The following is a 19,760-nucleotide window of genomic DNA, read 5'->3' as shown; positions in this document are numbered from 1 at the left end:
TCCAAAATCCAAAAGGAACCCCACTCACATCCAAAATCCAAAAGGAACACGACTCACATCCAAAATCCAAAAGGAACCCCACTCACATCCAAAATCCAAAAGGAACCCCACTCACATCCAAAATCCAATAGGAACCTCACTTACATCCAAAATCCAAAAGGAACCCCAACTACATCCAAAACCCAAAAGGAACCCCACTCACATCCAAAATCCAAAAGGAACCCCACTCACATCCAAAATCCAAAAGGAACACGACTCACATCCAAAACCCAACAGGAACACGACTCACATCCAAAATCCAAAAGGAACCCCACTCACATCCAAAATGAACCCCACTCACATCCTAAATCCAAAAGGAACACGACTCACATCCAAAATCCAAAAGGCACCCCACTCACATCCAAAATCCAAAAGGAACCCCAACCACATCCAAAACCCAAAAGGAACCCCACTCACATCCAAAATCCAATAGGAACCTCCCTTACATCCAAAATCCAAAAGGAACCCCAACCACATCCAAAACCCAAAAGGAACCCCACTCACATCCAAAATCCAAAAGGAACACGACTCACATCCAAAACCCAACAAGAACCCCACTCACATCCAAAATCCAAAAGGAACCCCACTCACATCCAAAATCCAAAAGGAACACTACTCACATCCAAAACCCAACAGGAACACGACTCACATCCAAAATCCAAAAGGAACCCCACTCACATCCAAAATGAACCCCACTCACATCCAAAATCCAAAAGGAACACGACTCACATCCAAAATCCAAAAGGAACCCCACTCACATCCAAAATCCAAAAGGAACCCCACTCACATCCAAAATCCAAAAGGAACCCCACTCACATCCAAAATCCAAAAGGAACCCCACTCACATCCAAAATCCAAAAGGAACCCCACTCACATCCAAAATCCAAAAGGAACCCCACTCACATCCAAAATCCAAAAGGAACCCCACTCACATCCAAAATCCAAAAGGAACACGACTCACATCCAAAATCCAAAAGGAACACGACTCACATCCAAAATCCAAAAGGAACCCCAACCACATCCAAAACCCAAAAGGAACCCCACTCACATCCAAAATCCAATAGGAACCTCCCTTACATCCAAAATCCAAAAGGAACCCCAACCACATCCAAAACGCAAAAGGAACCCCACTCACATCCAAAATCCAAAAGGAACCCCACTCACATCCAAAATCCAAAAGGAACACGACTCACATCCAAAACCCAACAGGAACACGACTCACATCCAAAATCCAAAAGGAACCCCCCTCACATCCAAAATCCAAAAGGAACCCCACTCACATCCAAAATCCAAAAGGAACACGACTCACATCCAAAATCCAAAAGGAACCCCACTCACATCCAAAATCCAAAAGGAACCCCACTCACATCCAAAATCCAAAAGGAACCCCACTCACATCCAAAATCCAAAAGGAACACGACTCACATCCAAAATCCAAAAGGAACCCCACTCACATCCAAAATCCAAAAGGAACCCCACTCACATCCAAAATCCAAAAGGAACCCCACTCACATCCAAAATCCAAAAGGAACCCCACTCACATCCAAAATCCAAAAGGAACCCCACTCACATCCAAAATCCAAAAGGAACCCCACTCACATCCAAAATCCAAAAGGAACCCCAACCACATCCAAAACCCAAAAGGAACACGACTCACATCCAAAACCCAACAGGAACACGACTCACATCCAAAACCCAAAAGGAACACGACTCACATCCAAAACCCAAAAGGAACCCCACTCACATCCAAAATCCAAAAGGAACACCACTCACATCCAAAACCCAAAAGGAACACGACTCACATCCAAAACCCAAAAGGAACCCCACTCACATCCAAAATCCAAAAGGAACCCCACTCACATCCAAAATCCAAAAGGAACCCCACTCACATCCAAAATCCAAAAGGAACCCCACTCACATCCAAAATCCAAAAGGAACACGACTCACATCCAAAATCCAAAAGGAACCCCACTCACATCCAAAATCCAAAAGGAACCCCACTCACATCCAAAATCCAAAAGGAACCCCACTCACATCCAAAATCCAAAAGGAACCCCACTCACATCCAAAATCCAAAAGGAACCCCACTCACATCCAAAATCCAAAAGGAACACGACTCACATCCAAAACCCAACAGGAACACGACTCACATCCAAAACCCAAAAGGAACCCCACTCACATCCAAAATCCAAAAGGAACCCCACTCACATCCAAAATCCAAAAGGAACCCCACTCACATCCAAAATCCAAAAGGAACACGACTCACATCCAAAATCCAAAAGGAACACCACTCACATCCAAAATCCAAAAGGAACACGACTCACATCCAAAATCCAAAAGGAACCCCACTCACATCCAAAATCCAAAAGGAACACGACTCACATCCAAAATCCAAAAGGAACCCCACTCACATCCAAAACCCAACAGGAACACGACTCACATCCAAAACCCAAAAGGAACACCACTCACATCCAAAATCCAAAAGGAACCCCACTCACATCCAAAATCCAAAAGGAACACGACTCACATCCAAAATCCAAAATGAACCCTCCCTCCTTTCAAAATCACACATGCGTGTGCAGGCGGAGACGCACAATTGATTTCCGATTAAATGAACAAGAGATAGATAAGGTTGTGACATCACAAAACACTATTTCTTTAACTAGATGATGCTTGAAGTCCAATTCTTCCATTACTCATAGACAACACAATAACATAAAATGCCTTCTGCATTCTTGAAAGCAAAATGATGTTTGCACTAACTTTGTGGCACACTTTCAAAGTTCAATAAAGAACTAATGTTATCTAAAGTGTTTCACCGACTTTCATGTTCATGCAGACTTTGTATTACAAGAATTTCCAATTACCCATTGAGATCAGATGGAGGATAGCGGACCTTCTCGATGTGCGCACGGCCCCTCCCTGTGCATCGGCGATCTGAACGACTGTTTGAATCAATCTGCTTGTCCTTGTCTGTTGTACCCATGGCCGATTGTTTGACCCTTAGTCCTTGTTAATCTCTTTTCCTCTCCCCCATTGTTAGCGTATCGATCGCTCCTTGTCTGCAATCGGCTCTTCCATGAGTCTTGAACCTTCTAAAAACAGAAATAAGAAATAAATTAAACAAATAAAGGAGTTGAAGGAATTAGAACGAGATGATTAGTATTATACCATTTTCTTGATGATTGGAGATAATTGTTATCATTACGATGATTATTATCATTATCAACATTATCATTGTTATTGGCATTATCATTGTTATCATTTTCAATACTGTCATTATGACTACTAGGGCATGCCCGTACGTGGGTGCAATGCCCGTACGTGGGTACGTGGGTACGTGGGTGCGAGTACGGTGACAACCCCCCCCCCCTCTATTTACATGAAATGGTTTGGTTCATGAAATGTTTTGGTCCATTCGCAACGCCAAAGCGAACGGCGAACGCTTCACATGAAATGGTTTGGTCCATGAAATGTTTTGGTTCATTCGCAACGCCAAAGCGAACGGCGAACGGCTTGCGAGTACAGTGACAATCCCCCCCCCCTCTATTTACATGAAATGGTTTTTATTAGTTTTAAAACATAGTTTAACGCCAACATAGCGCCAACATAGTTTGCAAACGTGAAATAAATGAATACGCTCTCAAATGTGCCATCCGAGGCAGAGTGTGTTCGCCACGTTCGGCACACGCGATAGCTCGCTGCTCTCTGATTGGTTGAATCGTTTTTTGGACATAGCTCGGTAAGTAATTGTCCGATTAATATGAAACCTTGAAAAGGCACATCCTCGGGTCCCCAGCAATATACCTGGCAAGTTTAAAGTATATCGGACCCGTGGTTGTCGAGAAACAGCGGTCACAGACAAACAAACGTACAAACAAACAAACACACAGAGATTACTGGAATTATAGATAGACTAGGGCATGCCCGTACTATATATATGCCCGTACTATATATCTATCTAAAATTATATCCCCCCCCTCTATTTACATGAAATGGTTTGGTCCATTCGCAACGCCAAAGCGAACGGCGAACGGCTTGCGAGTACAGTGACAATCCCCCCCCTCTATTTACATGAAATGGTTTCGTCCATTCGCAACGACCACAGAACCCCCCCCTCTATTTACATGGAATGGTTTGGTCCATTCGCAACGCCGGCACACGCGATCGTTCGCTGCTCTCTGATTGGTTGAATCGTTTTTTGTACATAGCTCGGTAAGTAATTGTCCGATTAATATGAAACCTTGAAAAGGCACATCCTCGGGTCCCCAGCAATATACCTGGCAAGTTAAAAGTATATCGGACCCGTGGTTGTCGAGAAACAGCGGTCACAGACAGACAAACGTACAAACGTACAGAGATTACTGGAATTATAGATAGATGCAGTATCATTGTCATCATGATTATTATTATTATCACCATGATTATTATTATTATCACCATGTACCATCATTATTATGTATTGATGAGGAATTATATATTTGTAACTGTATATTTGTAACAGTATATTTGTAACTGTATATTTGTAACTGTATATTTGTAGCTGAATATTTGTAGCTGCATATTTGTAACTGTATATTTGTAACTGTATATTTGTAACTGTATATTTGTAACTGTATATTTGCAACTGTATATTTGTAGCTGTATATTTGTAACTGTATATTTGTAACTGTATATTTGTAACTGTATATTTGTAACTGTATATTTGTAGCTGTATATTTGTAGCTGTATATTTGTAACTGTATATTTGCAACTGTATATTTGCAACTGTATATTTGCAGCTGTATATTTGTAACTGTATATTTGTAACTGTATATTTGTAACTGTATATTTGTAACTGTATATTTGCAACTGTATATTTGTAGCTGTATATTTGTAACTGTATATTTGTAACTGTATATTTGTAACTGTATATTTGCAACTGTATATTTGTAGCTGCATATTTGTAACTGCATATTTGTAACTGTATATTTGTAACTGTATATTTGTAACTATATTTGTAACTGTATATTTGTAACTGTATATTTGTAACTGTATATTTGTAACTGTATATTTGTAGCTGTATATTTGTAACTGTATATTTGTAACTGTATATTTGTAACTGTATATTTGTAACTGTATATTTGTAACTGTATATTTGTAACTGTATATTTGTAACTGTATATTTGTAACTGTATATTTGTAGCTGCATATTTGTAACTGTATATTTGTAACTGTATATTTGTAACTGTATATTTGTAACTGTATATTTGTAGCGGTATTGATCATGACCGTCAATCAGATCTTTGTATCCTTTGTATTTGCCCAAATAAAAATTGGAGAATATAAAGGATTTCATAATTATAATTCTTAACTAAATTTTGACGGTTAGTGAGATGAGGTAGATTGGAGAGGTAGTTGAGGCAGGATGACTTAGTCACACAACAACATTAGATGATTGGAAAATGGAGGAGAGAAAAATGGGAAGAAGGCAAAGTCGGATTGAGATAGAGCTGTTCAAATTTTAAAGAAAGGATTTCTTGAGGTAGGTATTAATGAAGATCTCAAGTCTCAAGGTGAAAGATGAGGTCCCCAGGTAAGACAGGTTGAGTAGTACAATGGGCAGTCCCAGACAAAGATTGCAATTCTGAATGAGACTTTTTTTGCTCTATCGATGCCGTATTTCTGGGAAAGAGAAACGACTAAGGAGAGCATGTTGTCCGGAGAGAGAAAGGAACATAGACATGGTCCTAGAAAGACAGAGTGGAAAACAAACGTGTCCAGAGGAATGGAGGGAAGGGGCAGTTCTTGTTAATGCTCGGGCAAAGAACGAAAGCCAAAGTTGTTCAGTGAAGAAGAAAGTTAGATACAAGTTTAGAAGAGGAGTCTTCAAGGTAAAGAGATGTGACATTGTTTTTTTTAAGCCCTTTTGACGACTCCTTTTCGACACGTGTTCAGGATGAAAATGAGCACGGGATACATAAGCAGGGCAATGCAGCCATGAGCAGGTAAGTACTAACATGGTTGAAGCAAAAAATAAAACTGAATACCTCCGCCAGGCTGAACACTTTATGTTTTGTATCCCAATGATAGGTCGGATCTGGATTCGGACCTGAACCAAAATCCTACTGGCTTGTTCTTGTCACCTAACCAACTCATCCACCAAGTTTAGTCATAACTCATCCATAACTTTTTCAAATATCATGTTATTTATCGCTTTTCGCCCGATCTCTCAAAGGTGAAGAATCACTAAAAAATTTAATAATTCTCATATCCGAATCCATATTCAGATCGTCACCAAAACCGAATCGATTCTTCCTTGTCACATACACAACCGGTCTACCAAGTTTCGTCCAAATCAATCCATAACTTTTTGAGATATCCCACAATGTATCGGTTTTAGCCCCATCACTCAATGGTGAAGAATCACTCAAAAAATTCTCATAGCCGGATCCGGATCTTCCCCAAAATCTAATCATTTCGTGCTTGTCGTCAACCCAACCTCTCCATGCAAAACACAACGATGAGTTAATAGCCACCCAGGCTGTGATGCAAACCCAGACTACACAGCTCGGAGGCAAGTGTGTATACCTATAGACTTTCCTACCAGGCCAATTTGTAGCTGTCGTGTTCATGACTGTCAATAAGTGTAGGAATGTGTGGGTGAAACAATCATGGAGGTAAGGTGGTGAGGGTAAACGGGGTGCAGTGTGACATAACAGCAGAGGGTTCATAAATGTTATTTTCAGGTCTAGCAGTGTAAAGGGAATACCGATCACTGCTGCACACCATGATCACAACAATCAATCTTATAACTGCTGATCATTTACAAGTTTTCAACAGAAGCTTAATTGTCTGTCTCTAGTATGCGAAGTTGAGTCTGTTTTGCAGAGCAAGAAAACGAAAATGTTCATCCACCTTAATAGCAACAATATATTATTTTTCATGCCTCACAGACATTTCCTGAAATGAAGTCTTTGCAAAATGTTGAGGAGTCCAAATAGTTTTGATAAAGGTTGAAAATGTTGTCTTGGCTCCTGTACCGGATTGTGCAAAGTGTCTTCGACTGCGATGCATATAGATGAATGTTGGCTCGCTGCACTGACAGGGGTGTGACACCTCGTCACCCCGCTGTCAGTGCAGTGAGACAATATTCATGCAGTGAGACCATTTTTCTGACAATATTCATGTCAAGAGTGAACAGCATGTGCATTCATTGCTTTTCCCCACATGGGTAAAGACCTTTAGAAACAACATTTGTGTTAAATATCGTGTTCACCGTTTCTAAATGGGTGCTTGGAATAACTCGTTAAAAAATTGCGGATGAGGAAGAATATTGTGCTCTCCTGCTCGTGCCTGCCACTGTGTGTCGTTGGTTGTTTCTCCAAATGTGACTGGCTCTGGCAAAAGCAGACACTTGGGGGCAAAAATCAAAATTGAGATTTTGTTATCATCTGATTCCTCATGCTTTTCTCTTTCATTTGATATACTAGCAGCGGTACCCGCCCTATAGGTGGGGCTTCAATTGGGAGGCCCAAATGAAAAGGCAAAATATCTGAAATTGAAGGTTTTTATTTTATTTTAAACGATTCATATAAACATCCGTTAAATCATATCACACGCAAATCATCAAAATCTAAACGGTATTTGTAGAATTTCAATAAAAGCCACATCACTGTTCATATCGGTAAATATTATTCCATCGTGTTTGGAAAAACTGGGAAATTGGAAAATTGGGGAAAAAATGGAAAAACAATATAGCCTATTTTACTCCAGGGGGTCCCAGGATTACCCACCAAAAATTTCGTTGCGATCGGTTCAGCCGTTTTTGCGGCTGAACGCTAGTTTTGTTTGTTAGCTGAACGCTAGAACGCTAGTTTGCTAGTTTTGCAATACTAACACAAGTGCGAAAGTGGTTTTGCAACACTAACACAAGAGCGATGAGTGGTTTTCAACTGGGAACTGGGAACAGACGGACAGACAGACGGACAGACATTTGGTGAATTATAGTAAGCTACATTATGTTAATTGGATGAAAATTAACGAAGTTATGGTATTTTAATGACAATTATATTTTCGTTTAAACAATGGAAATAATTATGTTCAAAGTTCACAATACAGTTCACACGCACAAATAATGTGCACACGTCGAGCTTTTCATTCATACCAAACATGTATGTCAGGGATCTGCTTCGAATTACTATGTATGGCTCGTAGTAAAACATCGACATTTCACGATCTCCTTTGACCTTTTGAGCACATTTTGAGAATAACATTTTAGATTCTTCGTCGAATTTCACAACTTTTCTGTTGTTTCTTGGGAAAAATGCTTTGGTGCATAATCTAGAGAAGTTACTCTTTATATCTAAATAAAAATCTCAATTTGGTCCCTGCGGTCATATTTTGACTCTTCGGCTTTTCTCGCTAAGAAATTGCCCCAAGTGTCTGCCTTTGCCAGAGCCAGTCACATATGTGGCTTTCAGAAGACGTAACGGAGTCCTCCCAGGTCTCGAAGTATCCACCTCCGTTTCAGTAAGGGATCATCATTCATGGACCAAGCTGTGAAGTTTTCTTGTTCTCGAAGTTTTGGTCTAAGGAATTTTTCAAGGATCATCACGAGCCACTGACAGCTTCCGATTGCAGTTCATTTATAGTAATATTCCCAGGGATGGTTTTGAACATATATGTGAGGTTCTTCATCATCGTTCCCATTGCTCCAATTATCAGTGGTACATTTTCGGTTCTCTTCAGATTTCAAGATCTTTTGACTTCATTTTTAAGATCTTGGTATTTGGTCATTTTCATGATTTCTGTGTTATTTAAGCCAAAATATCTGGATACTGAAACCTTAATTAGCAATGCGGTTTTTTTTAACTTTTTGTACCTCAGTACTATATTGTTTTCTATGTTCACACTTGATGGGATCATCAGGTCGTACGTGAGCATTACTTCCTTGTTTTCAACTTTCGCTTTTGGTTCATGTTTTCACGAGTTTTCTAGGACTGGGATATGGAAATTTACAGGTGTGCTTGTGGATTACTCTACAATCCCTGTTGTGCCTTTGAGTGTCCAGCTGTTCTGACATGAGATTTTAACATCCCGATTGGAGATGACTCGTGTTTTCTGTTTCTACCTTTCAAAATATACAGCTGTCCGACTTACTCTATCCTGGCATGTTCTTTTTTTTTTTTCTTTTTTTTTTTGTATACAAGATCGAGGCTCGTAAAAGAGCGAACATTAATCACACAGAAAGACAAACCGACACATAAAACATATAACATCGGGAGCGGTAGACAAGATGGGGAGAGAGGGGGAAGGACACAAACACAACATTTGAGAGCAGGGACCGAGAGACATGGAGACATCGAGAGATCTGAGAGAGGGCGAGGGCTTTGGGGGGGGGGGGCGTCGGAAGGGGGCGGTGGGAGAGGTATAAAACATATGGACACTGCCAGGACTTCCAGGAAAGAAGTTGGAATTTAAAACAAGGTGGATCTGGGGTGAATTAGCGGGGGTAGAAAAGATCAAGGTTTTGGATGGGGGAAGATAAGAGATGGTGGTGAACAGCTGTTTTAAAGACCTGGAGGGAGGAGTGGGATTGAAGGGAGTGAGGGAGTTTGTTCCAGAGGCGGGAGAAAAGAGGAATGAAAGAGTGAAGGTGAGCAGAGAGCCGAGATTTCGGCAGTTTAACCATCAGAGGGTTGCTGGCAGATCTTGTGCGACCTGTAGGAATATTTGGGGGACAGAGCACAGAGAGAGCTGGGGGTGCAAGGCCGGAGAGGAGTCGGTAGAAGACAGAAAGACCACCTACCTGCCTGCGGTGAGTGAGTGAAAGGCCCTCAGAGATAGCTTCATCGCGGGAGATTCCAATAATTCTGAAAGCTTTGGTTTCAACAGCGTGAAGCCGAGCTAGGTGTGAGGCAGGAGCACCGGCCCATAGGGGAGAACAGTATTCCATTGAGCTGCGGATGAAAGCCTTGTATGTGGTGAGGAGCTCAGGTGTGCCGAGGAAGGACTTCGCACGACGGAGGATGCCCAGTCGGCGACTGGCTTTGGAGGCCAGCTTGGAAATGTGGTTTTCCCAAGAAAGATCATGGCAGATAGTGAGACCCAAAATCTTGAGCGACAGAACTTCTTGGAGAGGATTGTTGAGAAAGTAGATGGGAGGGTTGTCCAGTCGATCTTTTCGGAGAGACATAGTAAGAGTGTGAGATTTGTCAGGATTGAAAGACATGTTCCACTAGTTTGACCAGTCTGTGATTTTGTCCAGGTCTTCAGAGAGTGAGGAGGCAGCAGACTGCCGATCTGAGGGAAGAGGAATGGAGCGGCAGAGAGTGGAGTCATCAGCAAAGAGATAGAGAGGATTTTCGAGAGAGTCAGAGAGATCATTGATGAAGACCAGAAAAAGCACGGGGCCCAGAACACTGCCTTGGGGAACTCCAGCCTGAACAGGAAGAGGAGATGAGAGAAACCCATTCAGGGCCACACGTTGACGACGACTAGAGAGGAAGTCCGCCAGCCATGCGTGGAGATTTCCATGGATACCAAAGGAGGAGAGTTTGGTGAGCAGAGCGGGGTGCCAGACCGTGTCGAAGGCACGTGATATGTCGAGGGAGACAGCTCTAATTTCCTGTTTGGCATTGAGGACCTCCATCCATTGTTGAGACAGCAGAAGCAGCATGTCCAGAGTAGAGTGACCTGGTCTGAAACCAAATTGATGATCAGAGATCAAGCCATTGGAGAAGAGGAAAGATTTCATATCCAAAGCAATGATGGATTCCATGACTTTGCTGATAATTGGGAGAAGGCTGATTGGTCTGTAGTTGCTAGGATCTGTTTTTGCACCTTTTTTGTGCAAAGCGGTGATGTTGGCTGATTTCCAAGCAGATGGCAGTTGACCTTGAGCAAAAGAGAGGGTGAAGAGAACAGAGAGAGGGTGAGATAGAGCAGCAGAGCAGGATTTTAGGACCCGTGGGCTGATGCCGTCGGGTCCAGTTGCAGAATCAGAGTCGAGGGTTGACAGAAACTTTTCCACCTTGTCAGGAGGAAAGGACACGGAGTCCAGGAGCAGCAGGGTATGACTGGGTATGGTGGGTACAGAGAGGGATGGGTTTGGGACACAAGATTTAGAGGCAAACACAGAGTTGAGGCATTCAGCTTTTTCACGTGCGGAGTCAGCTGTGTAGCCGTTTGAGGTAAGGGAGGGGATGGAGGGGGAACAAACACCAGAAACGGATTTGACCAGACGCCACCAGGATTTGGAAGAGGGAGACAGATAAGAGAGTTCGGTCTTGAGAACGGAGAGATATTGTTTCCTGGCTCTCCTGAGGGTGGACACACACTTGTTTCGGGCTTTGTGAAAGGAAATGAGATTTCCTTCCGTTGGATTTGCTTTCCAGGAGACGAAGGCAAGTTGTTTCTGGGCAACAGCCTCACCACAAGATTCCGTGTACCATGGACGGGAGGAAGGGTATGACAACTGAAGACGAGATGGGATAAATCTGTGCATGAGAGAGAGCAATTTACTTTGGAAGAATTCCCAGGATGAGTTGATGTCAGAGGTGGTAGAGATGGGAGACCAGTCCAGATGATTGATGGCTGCTTGAAGACCGTGCCAGTTGGCCTGAGTGAAATGCCAGACTCGTCGACGCTGAGCAGGCTCCCTGAGGATGGTCAGAGAGATGTCCACTTTAACAAGGACATGATCAGATGATCCGATCGGAGCAGAAGAAGAGCAGCAGACATTTTCAGGGAAGTTAGTCATAACCAAGTCCAGAAGAGAAGATGTTCCGTTGACTGAGATCCGGGTCGGGAAATTGACAGATTGTGTCAGTCCCAGTGAGTCGCAGAAGTCCTTTGCTGAGGAGCCATGGCTGGTGAGAGAGGTACCCACACCCAGCCAACTGGCATGATGACAGTTGAAATCACCACATATGAGGAAGAGAGAGTTGGGATGAGTAGATAGAAGTTGGTCCATATCATCAGACAGCGAGATGTAGATGGAGTCATCACTGTTTGGTGGACGGTACAACACACATATGAACAAGAGGTGGGAGCGAAGGGGAAGCCGTAGCCAGAGGTATTCCTGGGGGTGAGGTGGAGAGAGTGCAGTGCAGGGCGAGTGAGGAAGAGAGTTTTTGATAAAGATAGCAACCCCGCCTCCAGGACGAGGCTCAGGTCTATCATACCGGAGGAGGGAGTAGCCCGGGAGAGATACTATGGAATCAGAGACATCATAAAGGAGGAAAGTTTCTGTTAAGCAGATCACGTCTGGTTTGACAGAAGCAACCTGTATGGAGAGATCAGTTAAGTTTGAACGAAGGCCCCGGATGTTTGAGGTCCATACCGTTAATGAAGAGGAAGGGGGAGCATCAGATACAGAACAGGGGGGAGGAGGGGTAGGGTAAGATGTGGAAGAGGTGGAAGAAGTAGGGAGAGCTGTTGAAGGTGTGTCAGAGATTTCAGAATAGCTCGGAGAAAGGGAAGGATGGGGCGGACAAAAGGTTTGATGGTGATTGGGTGAGCCACAATGAGGTGTTATTTGAGGAGGGGGAAGAGCGAGGCAGAAGGTTGGGGGAGATGGAGGTGAGAGTTTGAAGGGGGAAGAAGCGGGGAGGACGCTTTGAGGAGGGGGAGTGAGAGGGGGTAAATTGAGAAGCAATGAGGGTGGGGAGATTTGAAGGGGAGGGGTGAGGGGGGAGTTTGGGAGGGAAGGGACAAGGGGAGGGATTTGAAAGGGATTTGAAATTCTTAAAGCCATTTGGGTAGTGTTCTTGATCTTGAGCATTTATTATGATTCGTTCTCCATCCCAGATGAGCAAACCTCTTATTAGCCATTCCATTGAGCCTTAGTTGTCTATCCAACTATTGTTTTCATACCTTCCTGCTGTTTATCGTTTTCCCAGTTGTTGGTGTTTATTTGTTGATATTTCGTTTTTATATTTTTCTTTCGTCATTTTACAATCACAGGGGCTGTATTTGTTGCTGTTTCGGTTTCACATCTGACATCTATTCACACCTGTATTTGGAAATGTTTTTCAAGGTGGGTTAGAGATACCTTTTCTGGCTTGCTGTCTTCGTGTTTGCATACAAAGTGGATTTTGATGAACTTTTGAGATACTCAGCCAATGCAAAAGAAGAGTGGGTCAAACTGCCAGTAGAGAGGTGGAGGAAGCTCATTCATGGCTATAGGAAGCGCAGTTATTTTGTCCAAAGTGCTACCAAATATTAAGTCTGGGGAGTCAATAATTTTGTCAATGACATTTCTCTTTACTTTCTGATTTAAAAGGATATATTAAGTTCTGAATCAAAAACAAAGGTTCTGTAATATTAGCAGTGAAATAAAGAATTGTGGAGATCAAATACTTCAATTTCAACTTACTTTTAGAGAAAATTGTGAGTTATTTGAAAAACTAGTACACCCGCAGACTCCGGGAGGGGCGGAAAGGGTCATTCCTCTTTGGGATATATAGATTACAGTCTCTCTTGGTTGGATCTCAAGAACATTGGGTGTGTGTTCATTTACCAAGTTTTGTGGAGAGATCGCCAAGTGGTTTAAGCATTTGACCAAGCACGCCATTCAAAAAGTAACGACAGAATGTATTGTCGTCAAAAATTCATCAGACAGACGGACAGACACAAATGGTGTATTTTAGTATGAAGTGCAAGGGTGCCAATATTTTTGTCCACGACTGTATAAAGTTTCCTTCAGCCACTCCTCATATCAAAGATTCACCATCCATAGGCCCTCATAGAGACACCATACCAAATAGACATCCTGTAAGATAAGGCAAGATGATCTATTCTCTTCGCTACCTGCAAAAAAAAAAAATATATATATATATATATATATACATACAGTCTTGGAATTTGACATGTGATAATTTATATAATTTTGTATGCAGCCTGTGGCTGCTGGTTGCATCATTGTTGAGAGTGCAGCTGTGCCGCTGATGCAGTGCCCCCTGTTTCCAATAAGGTGGTACTCATTTTGCCGACCACGGAAGGATGACAGGCTGAGTCAACCAACCTGGTGTTATTTAACGCACGATAGGGGCTCAAACTCAAGACCCCAAGATCTTAAGCCAACACGAGGCTTCACATATGATAACTAACGCAAACGTCTATTTTTGTGAAAAAGATGGTACCTTTAGGATCCACATTGCGGATCTTATGGCCACATTATCATGCAGTGCTCCACAATACAGCGTCCCTCATCAGAATTAATGCCTGGATATGGTGGTCTCGATTGCAAGCCTGTGTAGCTCCGCACCTTGAGGAAAGTATTTAAGATCAAGGTATACTGTACATGGCCTGGGTGTTCATCCCTAAGGAAATGAATGAAGTTCACTCTGTGGTTGGAACGTTCAAGGACTTTTCAACCTTTTCTTGACTAACTTCCAGTTACAGACTTGGCATTTAATATGGAATATTTTTTTTGTGGGGGTGAACTTACTTTTCAAGATGTCTTAGAACCAAAAGTTCATTGGAATTATGTTGAAATTATTCTAGATTTTGTTAATGTGACCTTTAAAAGAAACAAAAACCACATTTGACATTTCGAAACAAATAAATTGATCCTTGAAAGTGATGTAAACTGATATCGAACTCAATTCATGGACAGTACTGTGTTAAACTTCTGTACGTTTTCCAGAAGTATCTCTTTATTTTGCACATTAGCCAAAAAATTTTTTAACAAAAACAAAAGTTAAATTACGACTGGGATTACGGACAGTAAAATTACAGTTCAGTACTTCGTGTAACCCACACGAGCATTCATGAGAGCACGTACATGCTGTTCACGAGATTTGCCAAGGTTTGGACAGGAATCGCTTGCCATGCAGTGACAATAGCCTGCTGCAATTCACGCACAGAGGTCGGCTGCTGGTCCAAGTGGTCGATTTGACGCGTTAATTCTGCCCACAAGTTCTCGATCGGATTCATATCCGGTGACATGGCAGACCACTCCATATGCTCTACTCCACGGTCAGCAAGAAAGTGTTGGATCATGCGAGCACGAAGAGGCCATGCATTGTCATCTTGGAATACAAAGTTTCCTCGAAAGGCTGCACGAGCAAATGGAAGCAATGTTTCTTCCAGAATGGCCCTGTACTTGAACTGGTTCAGGTTTCCATTCAGAACAACCAGGTCAGTTTTGCCCCCTGCATGAAAAGCAGCCCAAACGGTCACCCCACCACCTCCAGCTTGGACTCTTGGCACTATACAATCTTTGCTGTAGGCTTCATGCACTTGTCTGCGCACTCGGATGTGGCCATCTTGACGATAGACCAGAAATCTAGACTCGTCACTGAAGATCACGTGATTCCAGTGTCCTGGCTGCCATTGACGGTGCTCTCTGGCCCACTGCAATCGGCGCTGGTGGTGTTGTCTGGTCAGGCGTGGCTTTCTCAGGGGACGCTTGGCATGATAGCCTGCTTGAACCAGTCGTTGGTTGACTAGCCTTCTGGATACAGGCATATTTGTCAGTTGCTGCCACTCAGCCCTAAGCCGATTAGCTGACTTGGTACGGCCATTGCGGACTAACCGGTGCAGCTGGCGATCATCCCTCCTTGTGGTTATGCAGGGAAGTCCTGGCCTCGGTATTGGAGTAGGGACACCCCTCTGAGCATTTCGTTTCAGGATCTTTGACACCTGACCTTGAGTGATGCCATACTGCCGAGCAATAGCACGCTGTTTCATGCCGTAATTTCTTAAAGCCATCACTCCATGGCAAACAGCATTGTCGAGTTGACGGACCATCTCCAGAGGAAGCGGCAATAACTTTTGGAGACGTGCAGCAGTTGTTTTCCACTAATACAGAACGCAACAACCCTTGTATACCCGACTGTGAAGCCAATCATCAAATGCACCTGTCGGTATATTTTGCCACGTCACCTGTGATATAATCCTGTTGTTGACTTCTTGCTGCGACAGACAATCAGTGACATGGTTCTTTTAACAAATAAATCACCAAAGTGTAAAAGAAACTCACCAGATTGATATACTGAGTTAAGAAAGTAAACACAAGTCAAGAAAAAAAAATATTCCATATTAAATGCCAAGTCTGTAGTTGTGGTCAAAAAGTTTTTGATCACAGTAAATCAAATCGAAAGGTTCAGTACAATTAATTATCGATCGATTTCTTCCTTTTTTTAATCGAGCGAAAAAGTGGCTTCACAATTGCAAGAGAATATAGAGAAAAGTAAGAAAATATAAAGAGGAAAACTTGAATTTTGCCTCCATCACTGCACAATACATTGAGACTGAAGTGGCCCAATTACAGCAATGCATTGTTTGTCCATAAGCTGTATTATCCAAAGAATATATGAATATTATCAATCTGAAAACGAAACATTTCACACCAAACAGCATCTCTGGAGTAAAGATTGCACAAAAGGTTTGCAAATCAGGTAACACTGACAAAGGATTCCGCTGTAAGCTACAACACATTGAAAACTCCATACCAAGTAGCTCTTTGCATTGCCAAGTGAAAGAAAGGGCATTTGATTGGAGAAAATCTGGTTTTTCCTCCAGCAAGAAACATTTGAAATAGTTTGGGGAGGAATAATGAGGAAACCGAAAGAAATCCCTAAGGCTGACAGCAACATCTCAAGGAAGATTTAGGATATGACGCGTGACATTTCAGATGAGTTAATGGAGAAACTACACAGTACTGATGCAAGAAACTACCCCGGCTAACACAACACCGTTGGGCCAACGTTGGAGCAACGTCAGCACTTTCGTTGGACCAACTGTGTTGTGTTAGCGGGGGTACGCTACATCGGATGAAGAATCAACTGATGTAGCGAATGATGTGCAATTACTTGCATCCGTGAGGTTTATTGAAGACATCAATATATCTGAGCAATTCCTTTTTTGCAAGAGACGACAAAAGCGTACAACTAGAAGGGAAATATTTGGAATTATCAATGAGTGATTTGAGAAAAATGGCATATCTTGGTCAAAACGTGCTGGGCTGTGTACTGGTGATGTCAGAGATACCTCAATTTTGCCCTTGGCTTATCTGGCAAGCGCTAGCTAGCTGGGTGGTAACTAACGCATCCCAGTTGTGCAGCTTTGCTAATTCAGTTTTTACGCAGATGAACTGATTGAAAGATATCTTGACAAAGCAAAACTCAAGGAAACTACAGAATCAGAAATACAAGTGTTACGTGGTCCCCTCGGTGACTACCTGGTCTCGGTGACCCCCGGACCGTGAGAGGAACTTCGCCAGACAGTGGTATTATATATGCGCTTTCGCAACGCAATCCCTAGGAATTCCACCCAAGAGAAAACTGATTTTCAATGATATATTTCAATGGTAATGATACCATACAATTTCAATGATACAATCAAGGATATATTCCCCGAGCAATCCACCATCCACAATTCACACTCAACAATCAATCCCCTAGATGATTAAGATGGCCATCTTACATACGTGTGTCCCCTTTTGTACTCACGACCCCCTTTGGTCTCTGTCCCTCACAATGTCTCTGGGCCCCTCCTGACCAAGATGATGGTCGGCTTCGCCGCACTCGGGCGGTTGAACGAACCCCGGGTGGACGTTTTTCCACCGGGCATGTATCATACAGGGAACCAAGGTTGTAGCCCCCTCTTGGCCACGCAAAGCGGGTACTGTACAGCAGGCAAAAGCCACACGCCGCTTGCAACGCGTGTTAGGCCCCAACGTGCGACCCGTACGCGTCTTTGTAGACGGTGCCGTGAACGGTGCCAGACGCTGGGTCGGTGCACGGCCACACGGCAGCTTGACGTGTCCACCGGGCAGGTATCCGTCCCGGTAACTCCTCTCGCCAGACGGGCTCGGGAACGCCGCTTTTCCACACGGCTCAATATCGATCCCACCTCTCGTCGGAGCGGGGCGAGGAAGAAGAATCCTCGTCGCTTCTCTCGACCTCGTGTCTTTCTTCTTCCATTTCCGGTCTCTTTTTCCAGAAGGGCTCCTGACCCTCCAACCACAACAACCCTTAATCGACTACACATTGATAAGCAAAGACCTGAATAGTAATTCACATACATTCCCATAAATATGTAACACTCCCCCCCTTCAAGAAAGAAAGTTTGAACCCAGCGAAAACTTTCTTTGCCGGCCAACTTGGATAAACAAACCAGATAACTCAACCCCCCCCACATTATCAGTTCCCCCCGGGCACAGTTATCACTTAAAAATAAAGCAACAAAATTTCACAAAACCCCCAGAGATTTTCAAAGGTAATTCACTCTGGACAAAGCACCAGCAACGACATTGTCCCTGCCCTTTACATGTTCAATTTCCCATTGGACTCCTGCCAAGCCAAACTCCATCTCATGACCCTCTGACTTTGACTGTCAGTTTCTTGTGAATGAAGGTTAAGGGGTTGATCAAAGATCCAAAGTTAAGCAACTCGATAGCACTTTTCCCGGGAGGCCAAGCCGAGTATTCACTACATGGATGCATTTAGGAACGTGGAGTTCACGGTTAGTCCGTGCAGGAAAGTTCTCTACATGGACGCCTTGAGGAACGTGGAGTTCACGGTTAGTCCGTGCATGAAAGTTCACTACATGGACGCCTTTAGGAACGTGGCGTTCACGGTTAATCCGTGTAGGAATCTTGGCTCGGCGGCTCCGCCGCATTCAGTGCTTCAGCTTTTCAGAACTTCCCTAATAATTATGGTGGGACCGCTTGTCACTGTAGTCCCATGAATAGCGGTCTCCTTCTCGGCCACTACTTTGACAATCCCTCCTTCGGGAGCTGCCGTAACTCAGGGAGCCTCCATAATAATATTGATTGCGGCCACCACCCAAACTACCGCCCAGTTGTACTCTCCTGTAGACCTCTCGACGCCTACGAAATGCCTTCCCTACTGTTATGGTCCGACCCTCCAAATCCTTGCCATTCCAATTCTTCTCTGCCTCTCTGGCGTCTTTTGTGCTTGCAAACGTGACAAAGCCGAACCCTCTTGACTGTTGCGTTTCCCTGTCTCTTACCAACCGCACTTCCACCAGCGGCCCATATCTGTTGAAGACAGAGGTCAGAACTTCTTCCTCTGTTTTGAAGTTCAGTCCCCCTACAAATAACTTGGTACTTTTGTCGCCATCCCGAGCTGGTGTGGTGTTATTTTCCCTGCTGGGCTCTTTACCAACCCTCAGGTTACCATAAACTTGACCCCCGGCCAAATCATTCCCGATAACCACAGATACACCCTCTACAGGAAGTGTGGCTTGTAAACCGACGGTGACCGGTCCTGACACCAAATCGGACTCCAAATGGATGACATGAAGTGGAGCACTAACACCGCCCCCGATCCCCTGTAAACGAACACTATCCCCCGTTGCCGTCTCCTCGGACCATGGCAAAATGCCTTCAAGCATTAAAGATTGATGTGCTCCTGTGTCCCTCAATATCCTAACCGGTCTCCGGTTAGTCGAGGCTCCATCCAGTGACACAAACCCCTCTGAAATAAATGGTTGGTAACCCTTTTGATGGCGATTTCTCACAATGGCCATTGCATTTGGAGTCGTACTAGTAGAACTCCGCTCCTGATTTTCCTTTTTCAGGGCATAACATTGGGACATCACATGTCCAGGTTTCTTGCAAAAAGCGCAAGTAGGCCCGGAGGAAAAACTCGTGGTCTGCCTCGGGCCCCCCGGAAAATAAGTTTGTCTTGGGCCCGTAGCCCTCTGATTTCTAACAGTTGGGGTATCATAGTTGTCCCCATAATCATCTCGAGGCCGCCGCCATG

The 19,760-nt window shown here is 43.6% G+C and overlaps 1 protein-coding gene across 1 annotated transcript in view; it reads right to left on the bottom strand.

The window, feature by feature from the left end:
- LOC137430674 (E3 ubiquitin-protein ligase MARCHF9-like) overlaps nt 1-19,760 on the bottom strand; it is a 308,642-nt gene that overhangs the window by 185,151 nt on the left and 103,731 nt on the right. The window lies entirely within an intron of this gene.

This window comes from Myxine glutinosa, chromosome 7 (genome assembly GCF_964187855.1).
Source record: "Myxine glutinosa chromosome 7, kmMyxGlut1.1, whole genome shotgun sequence".
In the NCBI taxonomy this organism is placed as follows: domain Eukaryota; kingdom Metazoa; phylum Chordata; class Myxini; order Myxiniformes; family Myxinidae; genus Myxine; species Myxine glutinosa.
Note: the sequence above shows the minus strand (reverse complement) of the source record. Positions and strands in the feature narration are given on the sequence as shown.